Source organism: Erythranthe guttata, chromosome 1, assembly GCF_056151865.1.
Source record: "Erythranthe guttata isolate IM_541 chromosome 1, IM_541, whole genome shotgun sequence".
Classification (NCBI taxonomy): Eukaryota; Viridiplantae; Streptophyta; class Magnoliopsida; order Lamiales; family Phrymaceae; genus Erythranthe; species Erythranthe guttata.
In genome coordinates, this window is record NC_142533.1 from 12,873,307 (window position 1) to 12,879,306 (window position 6,000).

Genomic DNA, 6,000 nt, shown 5'->3' on the forward strand with positions numbered 1-6,000 from the left:
TACTATGTTTGTTATGAACTAAGAACATTTTCTTCTAGGGCAATGAAGCCTTGTATAAATTGATTTCGATCGTCATTTCTGTTATCTATTTGTCGTGTTTTGAGTTCGTTTATGTTTTCCTGTATTAAATGCTTCTGATTGTGTTGATCAGCTCTCGGATTGATATTAAATAGGAATGAACTCGAGAGAGGATTTCTTGTTTGAAGTTAGGAAAACATAGCTCGGGGTGTGGAAACAGAGACGTGATGCACTTCGGGTAGCCCTTAAGGACTTGACCTAAATGCTCTCTTAATAGCAGGTTCTGAACGGAGACGTCGGACCTGTGGGTAGACTCTAACTACACTGGAGACGGGGGTTAGAGTACATTAGCGTCTGGGTTAACGAATAGGAACGTGATTTTAGATAGCGGATTTGTCGATCGTTGTTGATTATACATAGGTGGATTTGGCCCTAGAAGTCCCCTTTAAATCGAAGTCCCCCCGCGTTGAGTTGTCGTTACTTTATTTACGTACATTCTATATTTGCATGTTTACGATCTTGCATGCTTTTAAATTAGGGTTTCTCACCTTTCCAAATATTTACGATCGGCTAGATAATATAACGATAATATAATTACACTACTCAGCATGTGAATCTACAAGGTCCCTGTGGATCGATATCCGGAACCACTGTTCTGCAAAATGCGATACTGTATACTTGCAGTAATTTATACGTGAGGAAAACGCGTATCAAGTTTTTGGCGCCGCTGCCGGGGACCAATTTGATTTTATCTTTGTTGATAGTGTTACCAATTATCTGACTATTACTTTAGCTATTTACCTGCTTTATTTTCGATTTTTGAATTGATTTTAACCGATCACTTTGTTTATGCCCATGCGTCGAAATTTAGAAATCATACCTTACGATCCCGAGATTGAAAGGACATTTCGTAGACTAAGGGCCACGCGCAACCAAAAAAGTGAACCAATGGCCAACGATCAAGGAAATCCAGAGCACCTGGCCTTTGAGTACGATCGAGAGCCAGGACGAGATCACGAGCAGCCAAGACCGAACCTGCCACCCGAGCGAACAATGCGAGAATACCGAACTCCAGCTGTGAATGAGAATTATTCGGGAATCAGGAAACCGACGATAGCCGCAAACAACTTCGAGCTGAAGACGGGGCTAATCAACATGGTCATGGCGAACCAATTCTCCGGAGCAGCCACTGCGGATCCGAATCTCCATCTTGCCAATTTCTTGGAGATTTGTGACACGATCAAAGTTAACGGCGTTTCTGATGATGCCATTCGGTTGAAGCTATTCTCATTTTCTGTCAGAGACAAAGCGAAGAGTTGGCTTCTGAGTCTTAATCCAGGATCACTCACCTGTTGGGAAGAATTATCACAAGCCTTTCTGGCACGATTCTTTCCACCCTCGAAGACCGCACAACTACGAAGAGATGTAGGCAACTTCAGACAGATGAGCCAAGAGCCGATGCACGAGTCTTGGGAGAGATTCAAGGACTTATTACGACAATGCCCTCAACACGGATTCAACCCGTGGGATCAAATGGAGTTATTCTACAATGGGCTCGATCAACCATCCCGATCTCTAGTCGATGCTGCCTCAGGTGGATCATTGCAAAACAAGACTCCCATAGACGCTCGAGACATTGTCGAGCGAATGTGTGAGAATGCTTACCATTGGCCGTCCGAATGGAGTGGTGTACAAAAGGTGGCCGGAGTCCACCAACTCGATCCTTTAGCCGCAGTTTCAGCACAATTAGCTACTCTATCAAATCAGGTCGCCCAATTATCAGTTCTAGGGCCACAGACCGAACGAGTAGCAGCAGCAAGTACTTCACAAGCCACCAACGACGATTGGGAGCAGGCACACTTTATGAACCACCGATTCAACAATTTCCGGGGAACCAACAATCAGAACCAAAAACCTACTCATTACCACCCGGGAATTCGGAATCACGAGAACTTCTCCTATGCCAATCCAAAGAATGCTCTACAACCACCTCCCGATTTCAACCATCAAAGAGAGCAACGAGGGCCAACGTATGACGAGCGTCTTCACCGACAAGAACATGAAATGGAGGGCCTGAAATCAACAATGAAGAACATGGAGAAGCAAATAGGGCAAATCGCCCAATCCATGTCCACAATGGCAAAGGGTGGATTTCCGAGCAATACCGAAGTCAATCCAAAAGAAAGTTGTCAAGCCATAACCACCCGAAGTGGTTTGCAAATGACCGATCCTCATTATCCGACAGACGAGTCACCAAGGCCAGCTGTACAACCGACCCCGGTCGAGCCAGAAATCACCATCTCAGGGAGTGGTACAAAAGAGGCTAGTAAGCCCAATAACATTTCTTTTCCTGATAATCCCCCTCTTATGGTAACTCCTATTCCTTTTCCAGAAAGACAGAAGAAGAAGAAGTTCAAGGATCAATTGAAGAAGTTCATTGAAAAGATCAAGCAGATTCGAATCAACATCCTTTTTGCAGAAGCCTTGGAGGTAATGCCAAACTACACCAAGTTCATGAAGGAAGTCCTATCCAAGAAAATTCGGATCGAAGAAGACATACCAGTGACACTCACGGCAACTTGCAATGCCATTCTTCAGTCGAATCTACCACCGAAAATGAAAGATCCAGGGAGTTACACTATTCCTTGTATTATTGGCAATTCTACTTTCGATAAAGCTTTATGTGATTTGGGGGCAAGTATTAATTTGATGCCTATGTCTGTGTTTCTAAAACTGGGCTTAGGAAATTTGAACCGCACTCGCATGACTTTACAACTAGCTGATCGTTCATTGAAATATCCCGATGGGATTGTAGAAGATGTGCTAGTTAAAGTAGATAAATTCATTTTGCCTGTTGATTTTGTGGTACTTGAAATGCCTGAAGATGATGAAGCACCAATCATTTTAGGTCGTCCATTCTTAGCCACTGGTAAGGCGATGATTGATATGGAATTAGGATCTTTAATGCTTAGGGTAAATGGGGAAGAAGTTGTTTTTAATTTGACAGATGCATTTAAACACTCTGAGCATGTTGAGCATTGCAGTAGAATAGACGTGATCGAGGACTGTGTTTCCTCCTTTTTTGATTTGTATGAATTATGTGATTCTGTTGAGCACTGCATTGTTAACTCTATTGATTTGCATTCTGCCTCCCCTGAAACTCCTATTGAAAATGATATGCTTGATTGTGTGTTGTTTCTTGAGTGTGCCGAGATTTTAGGCATAGACGAGGTAGAAAACGTCCCCGAGATACCAGTTAGTGTGAAAACGGCCCCCGTACTGGAATTGAAGCAATTACTGGATTATCTTTGTTATGCTTTTCTTGGAGCAGACAAGACTTATCCGGTGATTATTTCTTCTAGTTTGAGCGAGTCCGAAACAAACACACTGCTGGAGGTCCTTAGAGAATATAGGTCAGCTATAGGTTGGTCTATTGAGGATATTAAGGGAATTAGCCCGTCTATTGTTCAACACAAAATTCTAATGGAAGACGTCTATAAACCGAGAGTCCAACCTCAGAGGCGGTTAAACCTGTCAATAAAAGAGGTAATCAAAAAAGAAGTCTTAAAACTGTTAGGCGCTGGTATGATTTATGCAATTTCTGACAGTCCGTGGGTCAGTCCGGTGCAGGTTGTGCCAAAAAGGGGTGGGATGACGGTTATTGTGAATGACAAAAATGAACTTATTCCGTCTAGAACAGTCACTGGGTGGCGTGTAGCTTCGATTACCGATTATTGAATGCAGCCACTAGAAAAGACCATTTCCCACTTCCCTTTATCGATCAAATGCTAGATAGGCTAGGAGGTTTCGAGTACTACTGTTTTCTTGATGGTTATTCTGGGTACAATCAAATTTCAATCGCCCCGGAAGACCAAGAGAAAACTACTTTTACTTGCCCCTACGGTACTTTTGCATTTTGTAGGATGCCTTTCGGTTTGTGTAATGCGCCTGCTACCTATCAATGATGTATGATGTCTATATTTCACGATATGGTAGAAGAGTTTCTTGAGGTGTTTATGGATGATTTTTTTGTGTTTGGATCGTCTTTCGATCATTGTGTGCACAATCTAGAACTTGTTTTGAAAAGATGTACATAAACGAACCTTGTTTTAAATTGGGAAAAATGTCATTTTATGGTTCGTGAAGGTATTTTTCAAGGTCACAAGGTCTCGAAAAAGGGTCTTGAGGTGGATAGGGCAAAAATCGAAACGATTGAAAAATTGCCTCCACCGAAGGATGTCAAGGGAGTTAGAAGTTTTTTAGGGCATGCTGGGTTTTACCGTAGATTCATTAAAGATTTTTCGAAAATAGTAAAACCATTATGTCATTTGCTTGAGAAGGAAGCTGTCTTTGATTTTGATTCTGCTTGTTTGCAGGCTTTCACGTTTCTTAAGGAGAAGCTAACCCAATCACCGATTATGATTACTCCCAATTGGGAAGAACCATTCGAGATCATGTGCGATGCGAGCGACTATGCCGTAGGTGCAGTATTGGGACAAAGACAAAATCTTCAAAGCCATCTACTATTCGAGTCGTACACTTGACCAGGCACATAAGAACTATTCAACGACCGAAAAGGAAATGCTTGTTGTCGTTTATGCCGTTGACAAGTTCAGACCGTATATTTTGGGGTCTCAGGTGATCATTTACACCGACCACGCAGCTATTCGATACTTGTTCGCAAAGAAGGACGCCAAGCCCTGACTCATCAGATGGGTACTCCTACTCCAGGAGTTCGACTTGGAAATCAGAGACAAAAAAGGGAGCGAGAATGTGGTAGCAGATCATACTAGAAGAAGTTCCAGCCGAAGGAAATATTCAGGAATCATTCCCAGACGAGCAACTGCTCGCCATTAGTACTCACACTCCGTGGTATGCTGATGTGGCCAACTTCTTGGCCAGTGGAATTATTCCTGACGATCTATCTTATCACCAAAAGAAAAAATTCCTTCACGACAGTCGTTTCTATCTTTAGGACGAGCCGTTGCTTTTCAGAACCGGCCCCGATCGTGTCATCCGAAGATGTGTTCCGGAAACAGAAGTACGTGAGATTCTCACCCATTGCCACTCTTCACCTTGTGGCGGGCATCACGGGGAATCTCGCACAGCCGCCAAGGTTTTGCAGTCAGGCTTCTTTTGGCCAACCCTATTCCGAGATAGTTACGAGTTCGTGAAACGATGTGATCGATGCCAACGAACAGGGAACCTATCCAACAAAAGACAAATGCCTTTGAACAACATGCAAGAGGTGGAGCTTTTCGATGTTTGGGGCATAGACTTCATGGGACCATTCCCTTCTTCGAACGGGAAGTTATACATTCTGCTTGCCGTGGACTACGTGTCCAAATGGGTCGAAGCAATTGCCACCACAGCCAACGATGCTCGTACGGTCCTCAAATTCTTCCACAAGAACATATTCTCAAGGTTTGGGACACCCAGGGCAATCATTAGCGATGAAGGATCTCACTTCTGCAACAAAATGCTCACTAATCTCACGAATAAGTTGGGGATCCGACACAAAATTGCGTTAGCCTATCAACCACAGACAAATGGCCTTGCTGAGTTGTCAAACCGAGAAATCAAACAGATTCTGGAGAAGACCGTGAGCACGAACCTAAAAGATTGGGCATTGAAGCTCGATGATGCACTTTGGGCCTATCGAACCGCATTCAAGACACTGATTGGGATGCCTCCGTACAAACTCGTGTATGGGAAAGCGTGCCACCTGCCAGTGGAATTGGAGCACCGAGCTTATTGGGCAGTCAAAAAGCTCAATTTCGATCAAACAACTACCGGCGATCGTCGATTGCTTCAACTCAACGAAATGGAGGAGTTCAGAAATGATGCTTACGAAAATGCCAAGATTTACAAAGAAAAGACGAAAAAGTGGCATGACAAAAGAATTACAAAGCGAGAGTTCCGGGCAGGTGACCAAGTCCTGCTATTCAATTCTCGGCTACGACTATTTCCGGGAAAGCTCAA

At 43.5% G+C, this 6,000-nt stretch overlaps 1 pseudogene; it reads left to right on the plus strand.

The window, feature by feature from the left end:
- Positions 1-966: 966 nt before the first annotated feature.
- LOC148772866 (uncharacterized) lies at positions 967-4,875 on the plus strand (annotated as a pseudogene).
- The last annotated feature ends 1,125 nt before the right edge of the window (positions 4,876-6,000 follow it).